At 43.2% G+C, this 16,173-nt stretch overlaps 1 protein-coding gene and 1 long non-coding RNA gene across 3 annotated transcripts in view; both read left to right on the top strand.

Moving 5' to 3' along the window:
* CAP2 (cyclase associated actin cytoskeleton regulatory protein 2) overlaps positions 1-16,173 on the top strand; it is a 157,722-nt gene that overhangs the window by 85,036 nt on the left and 56,513 nt on the right. The window lies entirely within an intron of this gene.
* Positions 1,249-11,628, top strand: LOC122219537. Its single transcript, XR_006202431.1, has 2 exons — positions 1,249-1,449; positions 11,151-11,628. It is a non-coding gene; the product is annotated as an uncharacterized LOC122219537 (long non-coding RNA).

The raw sequence follows: 16,173 nt of genomic DNA, 5'->3' as shown, positions 1-16,173 counted from the left end.
TTTTAGTTCAGTCCCTGCAGCTATTTCCACTTTTCCACTTTCCAGCTGCTTTGGGGGGCAGGGCCCTTTTCCTATATTTTCCCCATCTTCTCCACCCTCTCTCAGCACGCAAAAACAGCTCCCTGCTTTCTGTGGCTTCTCTCTCCCCCAGTTCACCTGTCCATGCTGCGTACCTGCTAAGTTCTGTGGTTCAGGTTCTGTTGATCCTCAAATCAGTTTTCTAGGTGTGCAGGATGGTTTAGTGTTGATCTGGCTGTATTTCATGGATGCGAGATGCAAAAGAAACTTCCATGCTGTTGTTCCACCATCTTGGCTCCTCTAAGGTTTTCCAATTCTGAGCATGAATGTATCACCCCAGTTTCTCTTTGGTTTGGTTTGTTGTTGTTGTTGTTTTCTTTTTTTCTTTTAAATGCTAATTAAATTTTATTCTTCCTACCTGAGCATCAAGATAACTGGCTTATAAGATCTCCCAAGTAGACATGGCCACAAGTTTCACCATCGAGCTCTTTATTGCTCTGAGATGCTTTATGTGGTTTTTAAAAAAAAAAATTTTTACATTTATTATTTTTGAGAGACAGAGAGAGACAGAGCATGAGCAAGGGAAGGGCAGAGAGACAGGGAGACACAGAATCAGAAGCAGCCTCCAGGCTCTGAGCTGTCATCACAGAGCCCAACACAGGGCTCGAACCCACAAACTGTGAGATCATGACCTGAGCTGAAGTCGGATGCTTAACCGACTGAGCCACCCAGGTGCCCTATGTGGCTTTAGTCTTGTTTAGTTTTTCTAAGTGGAACATTTATTTTACTATTGACAGGACCTGGAGATATATTTGTCTCATTTAAAAAGAGTACTTTTGCTGACATTTTCTATAACCTGCTAGTTTTCTTAACTCTTCCAAGAGGATGACCCCTGTTCCATTTTGTCCCTGATTTTTGGTTTTGTTAAAAAAAAAAAAAGAAAAGTAAATTGAAGAAATTCTAAAGGAAATAATGTGATGAACATCATTATCTAATGACTTATATTATTTCATATTCTCCTCAGTTTTGTGTCAGAGTACTTTCTCTGCTCTTTGTATGTAACATAACTAAATATTCACATCTTCTCCTATCATCCTAATCCATGTTATTTGTCATCATAGTGGACATTCTTTATTTGGTAATTATCTATGACATCATTTGAGTAGGCATTCTATTTTTGAGTTAACTTTTGGTTAATCATAAATTCTTATGATCCATATCTTCATTCTTTACCTGATTCTCCAATAAACTTGAGCCCATACATATAAAACATAATTAGTATTTTTAAAGAAGATTGAGTAGAGAAGACCAGCAAACAAATAAGCCTTTATAAAGAGGAAATACCACCCAATGCCTTCAGCTGAGCTTGGGGAGAAATCGTGAAGAATTGGGACCAAAACAAAGATTCAGGAGTGGGGTTCTAAAAGAAATGTAAGAGCACAGGGGTTGGGCCATGGCTTGCTTCTTTAATTGATATTATTTATAAGAAAAAAATTTCTAATTGTATGGTGTTACTTAAATGGAATTCAGTTGATACTGGTTTTCTAACATTGTGGAAGAATATTGTAGGTATATTTTTTTAATGTGTCTTTGTCTCCCTTATGTAATAAATGGTGGGAAGAGATCTATTTTTAGTGAAAAGAAAATATTTTTTAATTCTGTCATGTTTCTGTTTAATGTTTAATTAAACATGTTTCTGTTTCATGTTTAATTCTCTTTCCTATGTCTGTTAGTTTTTCCTTACTTTTTTGTAAGTTTCAATTTTGTCTGTATTCTTTGTCCAGGCATGTCCTGAATAGAGTTTGTTATGCAATTACTCATTTACTTATTTCTTCTTGCTTTCCCCCCACTTCTCTTTTATGTATTTTTTTATGTTGCTTGGGACATAAAAATTTACTATATTAGATAGGTTGTGTCTGTGGCAATCCTATAGTGACCCCTCATTGCTTTTATTCAGAATTCTCTTTTTGATCTGATAACATCATGAGTACCCCATTTATGTGACCACCTCCTGACTTCTCTGGAACCTTATCTATTCAATCGTTCCCTCTTTCTCTCTTTACTGGCTCCTTCTGCTTGGTCTGCCAACCAAATCAGGGTTCTTTCTCCTTTAAACAAACAAAAAAATCTCATCATCCTTGACCACCTAAACCCATCACGTTCCTTCCCTTCGTCACCAGACTTCTTTAGAATACTCTGTCCTCCCTGATTTCATGTCCTCACTTCCCTGTCACCCTTCAGTCTCCTGTCATCTGTCTTCCTTCCTTATCATTTTACCAAAAAAGACTTTCCCAGTGCCCTGGGATCTTCCTGGTTGTCCTCATTCCATTCAACCTCCCTGAAGAAACTTTACTACTGACCGTTCCCCTCCTAAAAGTTTGTTCTTCTCTTGCAAATGAAACTCTATTCTCTGCAAGTTGTCTCTCCCATTTCATTTCTTTCTCTGGCTTCTCTTTCTTCCTCTACTCATTAATTATATATATTCCCTCAAGATTTCATTCTTTATCATCAGAAGAGCAATTTCCTGAACCCCGTCTCTCCCTGATCAGTATCCTCAGTTTCCATGGTGGTACCAGTCACCCCTGTGCTAATGGTGCCAATTATGCACCTCCAGACTCCTTATCCCGAGGACTGGATGCTCTACCTGAACCTCAAATGCACCTTGTCCAGAACCCGCACATACACACCTTGGTCAAACTGAGCCCCCACTCTGATTCTTTCTCTCAGTTGATGGAACCACGAACCACCCTGTCACTTGAATTAGAAATTCCTAAATTCTTTGGACTCCTTTTCCTTCAGCCCCCACATCTAACCAGTCTCTGAGCCCTGACACTGCCCTGACCATAAGACTGTGGAATCTGAAACCTTTACTCCATTCCCATTGCCCTAATGCAGAGAGGAAGAAAGGATGACTGGGTTACAGAGGGGAAGGTTTTAAATTTTTTAACATAAAAGTATTCCAGGCTTGCTCTTGAAACAACTGTGAATAAAGAAAGGACAAAAGAAGGGGTGCCTGGGTGGCTCAGTCAGTTAAGCATCCAACTCTTGATCTCACCTCAGGTCATGATCTCATGATTCATGAGTTCAAGCCCCATGTCAGGCTCTGCACTGCTTCCTCTCTCTGACCCGCCCCACTCATGTTCTCATTCTCTCTCTCTCTCTCAAAATAAATAAACTTAAAAAAAGAAAGGACAGAAGAAGAAAGAAATACCACCACTCACTGACAAACATTATAGGAATGGACTCTCCTAACTGGTTTCTCCACTGTCTGTGCCCCATTCTTTGATCGTGGGCACTGTGACAAAGCAGAGTCAACAAACAGAAAAGAAACTAATCTGGAATCCTGCAGTCAATCCCATAGACCCCATAGGACGACATTCAGGGCCCTTTGCAGCTTGCCGTCTCAGCATCCGAGTCCCCTCCCCTCCGCCAACCCCTTCCCCAAGCAAATCCAATACGCCATCACAGTGAGCAGCCAAAGTTCTTACAACAGTGTACTTCCATGCCTGTGTTAAAGAAAAGCCCTGAAATGTCCATCTCCATCTTCCAAATCCATTTATGTTTCATTTTGACGGATACACCATAGTCCATCATTTGATTAGCTAGGCTTAGAGACACCAAGAGCTGCTTTCTGCAGGAGCTCAAGGTCCGGTGAGGACCAAAGATCAGTCTAAATGTGGTGCTCCGTAATAAATGCTGAGCTGACGGGGCCCCCCGTGGCAGTCTGGAGCGCTGCGTAGGGGTTGGGGAAGCTGCAGACACGGTCACAGAGAAGGGGACCCTGGAACCCAGTCTTGGAAGACAGGCAGGGTTCAAGTGTGTGAAATTGCGTCGAACAAATGGAAAAGCCCAGAGTATCTCTGCTCTTGTAGTTAAGTGGGTTAAATCTGAGACCATTCTCCCCCACCCCATTGATCAAAATGAGTTGGTACTAAATATATCTTTTAACAGCAGATTGTTGGATTTTATTTTTTTTTTTCATCTGGTCAACTACTGTTTTTGTTACAATAAGCAAGTTCAGGCTGTTCTTGTTTATTTTTGATACATTATTTATCCTTAAGCCCAATCAGTTTATCTCCTATTGTAGTCGTTTAATGCTTTCTCTTTTTCATTTCTGTGTGTTCTTTGCTGGATTTTAAACTCTTTATTTCTTTTTGAGCTAGGCCAAAGGATAACCCTAAGTGGTCTGTTCGTTAACATTTTAACATTAATGTATTTCAGAGAAACCATTTTAATTGCTTCTATTTATTTCTACTATTAACTAAATAAACTTTCATTCCCTTTTAGGAATCAGAAAGAGTCTTTGTTTCCCCTTCTAGTATTCATTCTTTATAGTTATTATCTGAGATCCTTTTAGGGTTCTGCTATTACTTGAGAGTTCCAAGAATTTATTTGCTAACTTACCAACTGTTTTCATTATTAGTGAAAGGCGTATTAATTAATCCTTGCTTAATACTCTAATTCATTTGTTTCTCAAAGAGATCTTTAAGTCTCTGTCTAGCCTTAATTATCTCCTGCAGCGACATAATGGGTATGAGTCTTTGTGACCCACTGTTTCTATTTTTAGTTGGTCATTGTTTCAAGTCCACTAAATCTTAAAATATTCTCCTTTGCCCTTAAAGGGCAAGATGACCCTGGTCAAGTATTTTTTCTTGGGTTTGTCATGATTTCTCCACCCAGGCCTGTTCTCCTCCAAAGTCTAAGGAGAGAAACCAAATTACTTGTTCTCCTTAAATCATTAAATGCCAACTTCCCTTATTTATGGTCGCTTTAAAACTTTCCCTTTACTTTATTTTTTTTTTAAGTGATAGACAAGCCTGTGAAGGGAAATATGGGCATGCCAAGTCACTCGTTACTGAGTAGATTTGTCGGGATTCTCCCGACATCCACGCCAAAGTTCCCTTCCCGGTTAGGAAATTTTCTGTTATCTCTGCTCCTGATTTTGTGCTTATCACAATCCTGACTCCACCATGTGCCTATTCGTCCAAGCTTGAGATTCTCCAGCCTATTAGTCAGGTGTATTCGTTTGCCAGAGCGGCTATAACGAAACACGACCACAAACTGAGGGCTTACACAACAGAAATTTATTGTCTGACAGTAGTGGAGGCCAGAACTCCAAAACCAAGATGGTGCTCTCCCAGCGTGTGTGCCTCCTTATCCAAATTTCCCCTTTTTGTAAGGACACCAGTCATAATGGGTTAGGAGCCCACCCTACTCCGGCATGACCTCATCTTAACTAATTACATCTGCAACACCCCTGCTTCCAGATATGGTCATGTTCTGAGGTACTTGTGGTGAGGATTTCAACATACAAATCTAGGGGAGGCATAATTCAGCGGTTAACACTAGGCTTGTCGGGGACAGTTCCAATGTTACTATCTGTGTAATGCAGCCATACTTTGGGCCAGTTGTTCTGGCTTGTCATGGTAACACTAACCATCTGGGCTGCACGAATTCTTCTCTTGGTGTTTTTATTTGTCTATAAATTTGCAAGTTTTGCTGAGCTTCCTATCCCTCCTGATTCCTTCATAGTGACAATTATTTCTTCTCTCTCTCTTTGGAAGCTGTTGTCATGAGCTCATTCGGACATGTTTAGGTGGATAGCCCCAGGTCCATGGTTTTTGTTGTTGGTGGTGGTGGGTTTTTTTTGTTTCTTTGTTTGTTTTGCTCATTCCTTCTTCAATTGCAAAACTTTTACATGGGACTCAGGCTGCGAATTGGTGAATTTTATTTGTTTGACTTATTTATTATTTATGAAACTTATTATATGGTACTTATTGTTTCTTGTTTTTCTATTTCAAATCATTTTATGGGGAGGGTGGGTGCTACCATCCCCCAAATTCCTTCTCAAGAGTCCAGGGTACATAACAGCTGTTTTCGTTCATTCTTTTTTTTCCCTCCCCATTGTTTCCTTTCTAATTTTTCTGGACGGTTCTATAAGAATCCCTGTGACTCCTAAGATGTCATGTGTACACATGGAATGCATATCAATGTGGAGGAAAGACCTCATTGGTGTGCAGGTGGCCACACCCCAGAGAGACATAACCCACGGTAGACTAGCTCTACAGAGTGCAGATAAGGTAACGATAAAGGACCCAGTTTGACTATCATTATTACAGTGGGATGAAGTTGGGATTAGGCACCTGTGCAAAAGAAGCAAATACCAGTCCATAAAGGGAGGTGTGGAAAGATGGAAATTCAAACCTGCATGGAACCCTAGGACCCCTTGGTAGAGCCTTCTCACATGCCCAGGTCCTGTCACTAGACACAAAGCCCTCAAGAAGGCCAGGCTTAAAGGCAGTTCAGTTATCTTTCCCTGTACTGCCAACAGTATTGTTTTTACCAGCTCATTGGTCAGCAAGAGAAGCAGACCGGGCTCATAAACTATGGACAAGGGGACCCTGAAAAGAACCAGAGGAAGAGCTTGCCCTAGAAAATAGCCCCGTGGATTCTCTCCTGTGTCTCCCCTGTGTGCCCTCTGTGCACGCACAAGTCACTCCTATTTGGAGTTATGCAAATCCGGTGGGAAGAAAAGTCCCAGCGAGCCTAGTGGGAAGAACTGGTCCGTTCCCATATTTATGTCCTTGGGGACATGTCTAGTCTGCTGCTCCGAGATGAGAACCACTTTTGTAGACCCAAATTGAAGAGTCCATGTGTTTTCTTCCCAGAACCCTTGCCTGACAGCGAAGATGTTTGTGGGCAGGGCAAGATAGAATCCTTTCTACACTGCTTTCAAGAGTCTACTCCAGTGGGTTCGACTCGTGGGTGGGGCCCCCTCTCAGGCAAGCCCTTGTCACGAGCTCCCTGCCATGAATTGTTGGAACCCGCAGCCTGGCTCAAATGACCACAGGGCGTGTCTTTGTTAGACACACGCTGTGCATCTGGCGACATCGCCGGGAGTAACGTGATAGGGCTCAGGATCTTAATTTTAACCAAAAATACATCTGTCACGTTCATTTCAGCTGACAGGATAAATATCGTATTTCTTTACTAGTTTGTAAACACCTTGCTTTTCATCTGGATCTAACGTGTTCCCAGGTGTTTTACAAATGGAAAAATCAAACAGGATACATATGGAGCTGAGGGTGTGTGCTGTGAGTGTCGGTCAAGTGTTGGGGGAGCTCTATGTGGAACTGGGTCCAGCACAAGCAACACATAGGTGCGTGACCAGGAAATCTGACCATGACCACACTGTAGAATTGTCTGGAGTCAGGAAACTCCATAAACAAAATGGTTTTGAGACCACTGAACAGCTGCCTGTAGACGCCCGGAGTTATCCCTAGTACAGAAGAAGGAGGATTATGTCATTGTCCCAGGATCCACATCCCCATTGCTTCTCTGGACACAAACTGCCCTTAACTGAAGATGATTTTCTTTCACTGCCTTTGAAAATCATTCTTTCTTATTTTCAAGTATAAAGATTCTTCTAAATGAACCCAAAATGCCAGACTCAAATGCCATTGTCTGATTTCTCTGCTTTCAATAAAAGTGCAGATATAGAAGGGACAGTACTTCTTTTTGAAGTTGGGGGGGTGGGATTCAGCGGGCAGAGAATTTGAGATAAGTAGAATGGAAAACAGAAATAGTAAAATCAATGGATTTCCCAGTCCTGAGGGTTTTTCCCCCAACTCCTGATGTAAATGGCATAAATACTGATGGCATTTTGTGTGAACATTTCCCAGTAACCTTTTAATTCGAGGATCTCGAGATTCTTTTATCACCTGTTAGTTTCCATAATGTCACACAGGAGCGCGTGGATAGTAATGTTACACTCCATCTACAGATGGAGACACCAAAGCTCACAGATGTTCCATTACACAACTTGCCAGAGACCTGCAATGATCGGCGGGGCTTTACCAGCCTAGAGCACAAGCTTCCGGTTCCCAGTGCCACCAGCTTTCTCCAGCCAGGTTTGGTAGCCAGTGACACTGTGGCCCAAGATGGCAAGGGAGCTAACCCTGAAAGCCCAGTCCTGAGAGCTGGGCCCTGGGTGTAATGGGGTGAGTGTGGGCATCACCCTGTTGGCTGCCATATCAGCATACTTTTCCTGTCATGCAGGCTCCCATGTCACATCCACTCTTCCTCCTTTCTTGTCAGCCCCTTTATTGCTCTTGGTTGATTTGCATTGACCCTGAAAAAGGGGTTAATTGATAACTACAGGGCTAATAATTATTAATAAGGTTGTTCTTTTCCAAAAAGTAAATGGATTGTGGAAGGAAAATCCATATGGCAACCATGTCTCTGCAGTCTTAACTTCCTTTTCCTGTTTCAAATGCTCTTCCCTTCATTGTCAGGAGCCAGAGACTCCCAGAACGTTCTATTGAAGTAGCCCTCAAACCACCTCCATGGCAGGCTCTGCGGGGTCCCCACATAGTGCAGGAGCTTCTGGGGATGAGGAGTGAGAAGGAAAGAAGGAATGGGGGAGGGTGAGCTGTGCATCTTCCCACCATCCACCGTGCCATACTGCTCAAAGAATGAAGGAGTAAAAATGGGGCAGTTCCGTGAACCTAAACATTCCTCCTATTACAATAGCCCCCTATGTTTGTGACCAAACATGTTCTAAGAAACAATAAAATAGGAAAATCCGACAAAATAATAGGAAGTAGGACTCCAGGATTTTGTGTTTATAATTTAACTATCTTCAGGCAAGAAACCTAGGTAAAGAACATACTATTCAAGCCTGGCCAAGGAAATCATGAAAACACTATAGGAATACTTCTTAAAAAGGATCCCAGACACCACCACATGGGATCATGAAAGGCTAGCAATCTAGAAGTGTTTTCTCTTATCGACTCTGTGACCACAACCCAAAGGCCAGCTGAAGTCACTCTTCCACTTAGGACTCAGACAAGAGCTTGAATTCTCATTCCGCATCCTGCAGAAAGCCCATGCTTGGTAGTTCTTGTGCGCCATGTTCTTACGGTTGCCTTTGGCTTGAAAGATGATTTGCTGGGGTTGGAGGGTGCCGTCTCCATCTGCTCATGGAATCCAGCAGCTTCCTTGACTTTATCAGCAGGAGGCAGCAGCAGTTTTAAAAGCGTCCTCTAGACAGGGAGCCTTGGAGTCATCCTCTGTGTCTCTGTCTGCTGTCACTTCTCATTTTTACCTCATTCATCAACTCAGCACTCAATTATTGAGTGCCTACTGTGTGCTGGGTCCTCCAGAGGCAGCAGAATAGAAACAGAAGGCATTCTTGTCCTACATGCCTCTCAGATCCGGCCCCTTCTCATGGTCACCCTAGCCACTGCCTTCGTCAGTCCCTCATCAATGCCTTAGAAACACCTCCTACTGGCCTTGCTGCCTCTGCTTTGGTGCTGGCCCCACCCCCGTGCCTTCCTCTGAGTCTCTCCTCCCCACCAAGCTGGTTATTCTCAGTCTCCGGTTGGGGCGCTGCTCTGCTTAAAACCCTCCCAGGAGTTCTCTCTAAAATCCGCATTGCTCAGCACCACACGTGGGGCTCCCCAGACACAGATCCTTGTCTGGCTTGGCAGCCTCATCACCCACAACTCCCCACAGGATTTGCGTTCCATGCCTTCCAGGAAAATTTATTGTTTCCTGCACACTGTGACTTTTTATGCCTCTGTGTCTTTGTTTTTTATAGGAGTGTGTGTATTTTTACCTGCTGTTCTCCCAGCTTAGAACTCTGCACATTTCTTCTCATTTTTAAAGAACAAGCAAACAGGGGTGCCTGGGTGGTTCTGTTGGTTGAGCGTCGACTCTTGGTTTCAACTCAGGTCATGATCTCACAGTTCATGGGATCGAGCCCCACGTTGGGCTCTTATGCTGACAGCACAGAGCCTGCTCAGGATTCTTTCTCTCTCTCTCTCTCTCTCTCTCTCTCTCTCTGCCCCTACCCACCTCGTGCTCTCATGCTCTCTGTCTCTCTCTCTCAAAATAAATAAACATTAAAAAAAAAACAAAAACAAGCAAAGCTGGCCCCTCTGGATTGTCCCACCTGACCCCACCCACCTCAGACCAGCTCCTCCCCAGTTCCTTCTTGGACCACATCTCACCATGCTGTAGCTGTGCATTCGTGTGACCTTCTTACTCTTTTGGTAACAGCATGGTGGTGGGAATGTGGTCATTGAGGCAATTAATAGTAATTGTTCAATGAATTTCCTTCCCTTTTTTATTTTATTTTTTATTTAAATTCAAGTTAGTTAACATACTGTGTAGTCTTGGCTTCAGGAGTAGAACCCAGTGATTCATGTCTTACATATGACACCCAGTACTCATCCTGAAAAGTGCCCTCCTAAATGCCCATCACCCATTTAACCCATCTGCCACCCACCCCTCCCTTCCAGCAACCCTCAGTTTGTTCTCTGTATTTAAGAGTCTCTTATGGTTTGCCTCCCATTTCCCATTCCCCTTTTTTAAAAAAATCATTTATAATACAGGCCAACTTCAGAGATAAATTAGTAAGTGTGCCCAAACCTCAGTTTTGTCTGCTGAAACAATGGGATAATAATACTTAATTTCAAAGTCATTAGCAAGAATCAGCACCTATCAAGGTAGACACCGAAGTATCAGTCACTCGGAGGCATCTCACTAGGTAGTAGTTTGTGTTAGTCATTGGACTTTGCCCTCTGAGTTGTCACAGTTGGTCTCAAAGTGTACCTTCCAGAAGCGTAAGGAGGAAGGGCGTTAATGAATATGGAACACCTGTTGCTTCACATCTGTTCTATGAGGTGAATGTTATTCTCTTGGTCAGTAAGAGGCAGAGTTAAGACTAAAATCCGAGGGGCGCCTGGGTGGCTCCGTCGGTTAAGCATCCGACTTCGGCTCATGTCATGATCTCTTGGTCTGTGGGTTCGAGCCCCGCGTTGGGCTCTGTGCTGACAGCTCAGAGCCTGGAGCCTGTTTCAGATTCTGTGTCTCCCTCTTTCTCTGACTCTCCTCTGTTCATGCTCTCTCTCTGTCTCAAAAATAAATAAAAATGTTAAAAAAAAAATTAAAAAAAAAAAAGACTAAAATCCGAGACTGACTCTGGTGCCTGCAGTGCATGGCAACTCCATTGTGCTGCCCTTCATATCCGACAGGTCTGTAGCAAACAGAACGTTCTCCCACTACAGGCTGCCATGTCTCTTGCCTGTGGCACACTCTTGCTAACGGGAAAACGCTTGTACCAGCAGGTCTAGGAAGGATATGAGGTCCAAAATTTACAAAACTGATGGCCACAAGAGAAGTTGTCTTTAAAGAAAATCAGTGATACGGTGACGACTAATCAGTAGCGACTGCAACAGCGAGGTCTCAGAGTCCAGCATGGTGTCAACACATGAGAGGTGATACAATTCCACCTGGCATTGACCTTGGGCAGCCTCTCCCAAAGACTGTTCCTCAGTGCTCCAGTCATTGTCACAGTGCTTCAGCCTATGTCGTATCTAGGAGTACACGAGTAAGTGGCCTGGGAGTCTCAGAAGAGAAGACCTGAGTTTCTACCTCATCCAGGACGGCCTGCGCTGAGAGCTCATCCTTGTGGCTACAAATTGTGGGCTGTCGGTTCTCTTACCAGTGATGTTTCACTGAGCAATACATTTTGTTTGGCTATCAATGACATACTGTTTATTCATACATACAGTCAGTAAAATCTTTGAATAATGGTGAAAATAACAACAGGTCCCATCTTGAGGTCTCTGTGATGTGTATGTGTCAGACGTTATACACATATTATCTTATTTGGTCACAGATGAGTATTACTCCTTTCCTAGAAGGATTCTGGGGCTCAGAGAGGGGAAGTTAGCCCCAACGGGTGTGAAAGGTGTGGTTTAAACCAGGATGTGCCCCGCTCCAAAGCCAATGCTTTCTTCGTTATGCCTAAGAACATAAGCTTTGAGAAGCAGACATATCTGAATTCAAATCCCAGTTCTGTCCAGATGACCTTGAGCATATCACTAAGTATTTATTGAACTTATCCCCTCATTCGTAAAACAGGAATAATAATGCTAATTTTTCCAAGGTTTTGTGGTGTTTAATTAAGATATAGAATGCAAAGTATAGTACCTGACTGATAGCAGGCAATTCATGTCCTCCCTACCCCAAAACTGATCCCTATATGAGGCTCACCACTGAAGGTCTTATACAGACTTGTGTGGGGTTCCTAACATGGCCTGATGATGAGGAACAAATCCCATTGACTGCCCAGGTCAGTTCCTCTTGGCCTCAGCCTATCTCTCTGTGTTCTGGAAGGAGCATCTAATGTGCCAGAAGGAAGGAAAGAGTTTGACCGTTCAGCCTTTCATTTGCAGGCATTGTATTTTGTACTTAGCAATGCGAGTGTGTGATGTTGGAAAGGTACATCTTAGCAATTCAGAGAAATTTCCTAAAACCAAACATGGGAAACAGTTGTATATTTTCCCTGCCTGTAAATTTACCAACTTTTTATGATGTTGCCCAGTGGTAGGGTACATATATTCACATTTTAATTTTGTATCTTGGGGTCACCAAAAAAAAAATCTCTGAGTGTATTTAATTTAATAAAGTAACGCTATGCACTGGAAGTCAGAAGGACCCAGAGCTGACAAAATGTACCTACAAGAAAAAAATCAAGATTGGTAACACAGAGGTGGTCAAGCAGGTACTAGAAAGTATACCTGGCACATTTTATTCTGTAATGCTAATCAGCAGCAAGCATATTATCCTGTATTGTATGCCAAGGTCAAGACTATCTGGAATTGAAAATGAACTCTAGCTTTATGAGTGGCTGAATCCAGGTTAGCCAGTTCTGGGGTGGGAGTGAGGGAGGCAACTTTTATTCCTTTCCAATTCCTATTTTCTCCTCATTGAAATTCCATATTCCACTCTGATCAGCTGCTAGCATGTGACAGGATTGGCTAGAAGAAACAGAATTCACCAAATAGTCAAATATTTCAGTCAGCCAGACCTTCTTACCTAAGCCTTTTTACATTAATAAAACTCCCCAGAACCTACATCCCTTTTTATTGCTCTACTTTTTTTCAACGTAAGATGTATTTATCATGTATATTATTTGCCGTCCGTTCACCACTTACAAACCCAGTAGAGGAAGTCTCTCTTTTTCTCACTAATATATTCCAAATACCTAGAATTAAACCTGGCATATCGTAGGTGCTCTATAAATATTTTAACAGATAATAGGAACCAGAAAGCTTGATGAGATCAAGGTGGATACCATACAAGGAAAAGCTTATGAAGGAAAACAGAGGAAGAAAACATAGAAGAAAATACCTGATCGTTGTGTTCACTTATGAATAAAACAACACATGTATCAAAGAGGATAAACTATTGCCATAGTAAGTAAATAAGTTTATTTCTACTATCCAGATCACGTCTCACTTCTTCGAAGGTTCATTTTTATTTATTACTTCAACATTAATGTATTTATTTCTTCATTTACCTGTTACGTGACAAGCACTGTATTTAGCATAAAAAATGCAAGCAAGGGGGCGCCTGGCCGGCTCAGTAGGTAGAGTGTGCCACTCTTGATCTCGGGATTGTGAGTTTGAGCCCCATGTTGGGTGTAGAGATTACCTGAAAGTAAAACCTTTAAAAAAAAAAAAAAGAAAGAAAGAGAGAGAGAAAGAAAGAAAGAAAGAAAGAAAGCAAGCAAGAAAGCTAGATCACCCACAGACACGCATATGACATGATTGGGTCTACCCCAGATCAACCATATTAAACAGTATGTCTCCATCCATTACTCTGATTAGTTAAAATATGGCACAGATGAAGTTAAGTCCAAAGGTTTGAGCTCTCTGTAGGCCAGCTAACTTCAGGATAGAATGAGTAATTGACCTGGGAAATTAACAAAAAAATTTTACCGCCAACCCCGGGGTGTACCCATTATCCAGGCGACTTGTCTCGCAGACATTTGCCGCTGGCCAGAGTGGATGACTCAGCACAAACCATCACCAGGAGAGAAACGGCACCGAGCTCACCTCCTGCTGATTGTGGGCCAAAGGCACCATCCTTGTGTATGAGGAACAACACATGATACACTGTGTTGCACTGAATTGAGAAGGGAGAACCTGCTCCTGAGCATGGAAACCAGAAAGGAATCAAGCTTAGTTAGAAGCAAGGAGGGGAGTTAAGGACATCGGGAGCCGCTTTGCAGACAATCTTAGTGAAGTGTGGCCCTTGGGAAGGCAAGGTTAAGGGTAGCCTAAAGAGTGTGTCAACTCTGAACTCCTGGTCTTCCTCCTAAAATCTGTTCCTTCTTCAACTTCTGCTTCTCAGGTGACCACAACTCCATCCTAATTGCTCAGATCAAAAACCAAGGAGTTATTCTTAACTCCTCCTGCGCTCAGATAGCCCACGTCCAGTCCAGAATCTCCTCACAGCCTCCGCTACGGTCACGCTGGCCCCAGCTGCTTCTGTCTCTCATCCAAATTCTCGCAAAGTCTCAAATACGATCTCCCTGCTTCTACCCTCCCCCTTCCCCCAGTCTATTCTCAGCGCAGCGGCCAGAATGATTCTTATAAAAGAAAATCACATCATGTCATTCCTGTGCTCAAAACTCTGTAGCGATTTCTGTTTCATTCAGGATAAGAGCCAGAGTCCTGTCAACAGCCCGTGTGATTCGTTCCCCTGCTCCCCACCATTTCCTCTTCCACCTCTTCCTCCAACTCGTTCCAGCTCCACTGGTCTTGCTGGCTGATCCTTGAACCCTGGAGACACATTCCAGCCTCAAGACCCCTGTGATGGTTTTTTCCTCTTCAAGAGCTCTTTCTGCTTCCCCCAGACAGCCCCACGGCTAATACCCTCCTCCAAGTATTTATTCAAATGTCACCTCCCTCTTGACACCTCTTCTGGTCATCCTATTTTAGATTGCACCCCATCCCCACATGTATTTCTGATCCCCCTCACTCGACTCCACCTTTTTTCCCAGTGGCTTTTAACACCTAACATACTATATACTTTAGTTATTTATAATTCTTTGTTCTTACTGATACCCAGCTCCAATCATCCTTAATCAGAAATCTGCTCCCCGCAGAGTGTACTGTCTCTTGTCACGGTTGACTTTATACGTCAGCCTCACTAGGCCATTGGGGTGCCCAGATATTTGGTCAAACGTTATTCTAGCTGTTTCTGTGAGGATGTTTTTGGCTGAGATTAACACTTAAATCAGTAGGTTGAATAAATAAAGCACCCTAATGTGGGTGGGCCCCATCTGATGAGCTGAAGGCTCAAATAGAACAAAAAACCTGACCCTCCCCTGGGTAAGGGAGAATTCCTCCTGTCTGACTGCCTTCAAACTGGGACATCAGCTTTTTTTCTGCTTTTGGACTCAAACTTAACACCAGTTCTTCCTGTGTCTCAAGCCTGCCGGCCTTCAGATTGGAGCTCTGCCGTCAGCTCTGGGTCTCTGGCTTGCCAGCTCACCCTGCAGATCTTGGGACTTGCCCACCTCCAAACCCATATGAGCCAATTCCTTCCCCACCTCACTTGAACAAAAGAGGGCAGGGACGTAAGAGTCACTGTATCGTTTGCTGCTGCAAACTGTCTGTATTGGGGTGCCCTACCCCAGCACCTCTGACCAGCCCTGGCACGTAAATGGCCCTTGGCATATATTTGTTGGATAAATGAAGAAACAAACAGGTAACAAGATGACTCTCTTTAGAGACATAATGAATACAATCATCTCCATTTTACTACATAGTCAAGAGCAGTAGGCCTTATGTCTAATAACTAAGTCAAAGATCAAAGATGGTCTTCCTGCACATACCTCATAGAAAGTCGTTCTGGATGTATATCACGTTTTGTGCTAGCTTCACACACCCTGTTAGCCGCACTTCCCCTTAGAAGTCAGTGTGAAACACCAGGCACAGGAATCTATAAGCACAGAGAAGGCTGAGCCCATGAGATCTACAACATAAGGAAACCTTAAAACAGGAAACTTCTCTGCAGCTGGAAGCAGCCAGAAATCCCTCTTGGATACCAAGAAGCATCCCATGGCCATGGGGCAGCCCAGGGAGAAGAGACAGCTCAAGACCTGGAAGGACCAAAGGCAAATGTCATTAGCCATCAGTTTGCTCTGCAGAAGGAAAAGAATGCTGTGTTTTCTAGGGAGTCTGCCTTTCCACCCAGGGTTCGATCTGCAAGAGAAAAAAAAAGAAAACAAAGACGCTAAGGAGAAGGGAGAGGAAAGACTGGAGCTGCAAATGGTGGGGGTGATTAGAAGTG

The sequence above is a fragment of the Panthera leo genome, chromosome B2 (genome assembly GCF_018350215.1).
Source record: "Panthera leo isolate Ple1 chromosome B2, P.leo_Ple1_pat1.1, whole genome shotgun sequence".
In the NCBI taxonomy this organism is placed as follows: Eukaryota; Metazoa; Chordata; class Mammalia; order Carnivora; family Felidae; genus Panthera; species Panthera leo.
The sequence above is the reverse complement of the archived record's forward strand: the minus strand, read 5'-3'. Positions and strand labels throughout refer to the sequence as shown.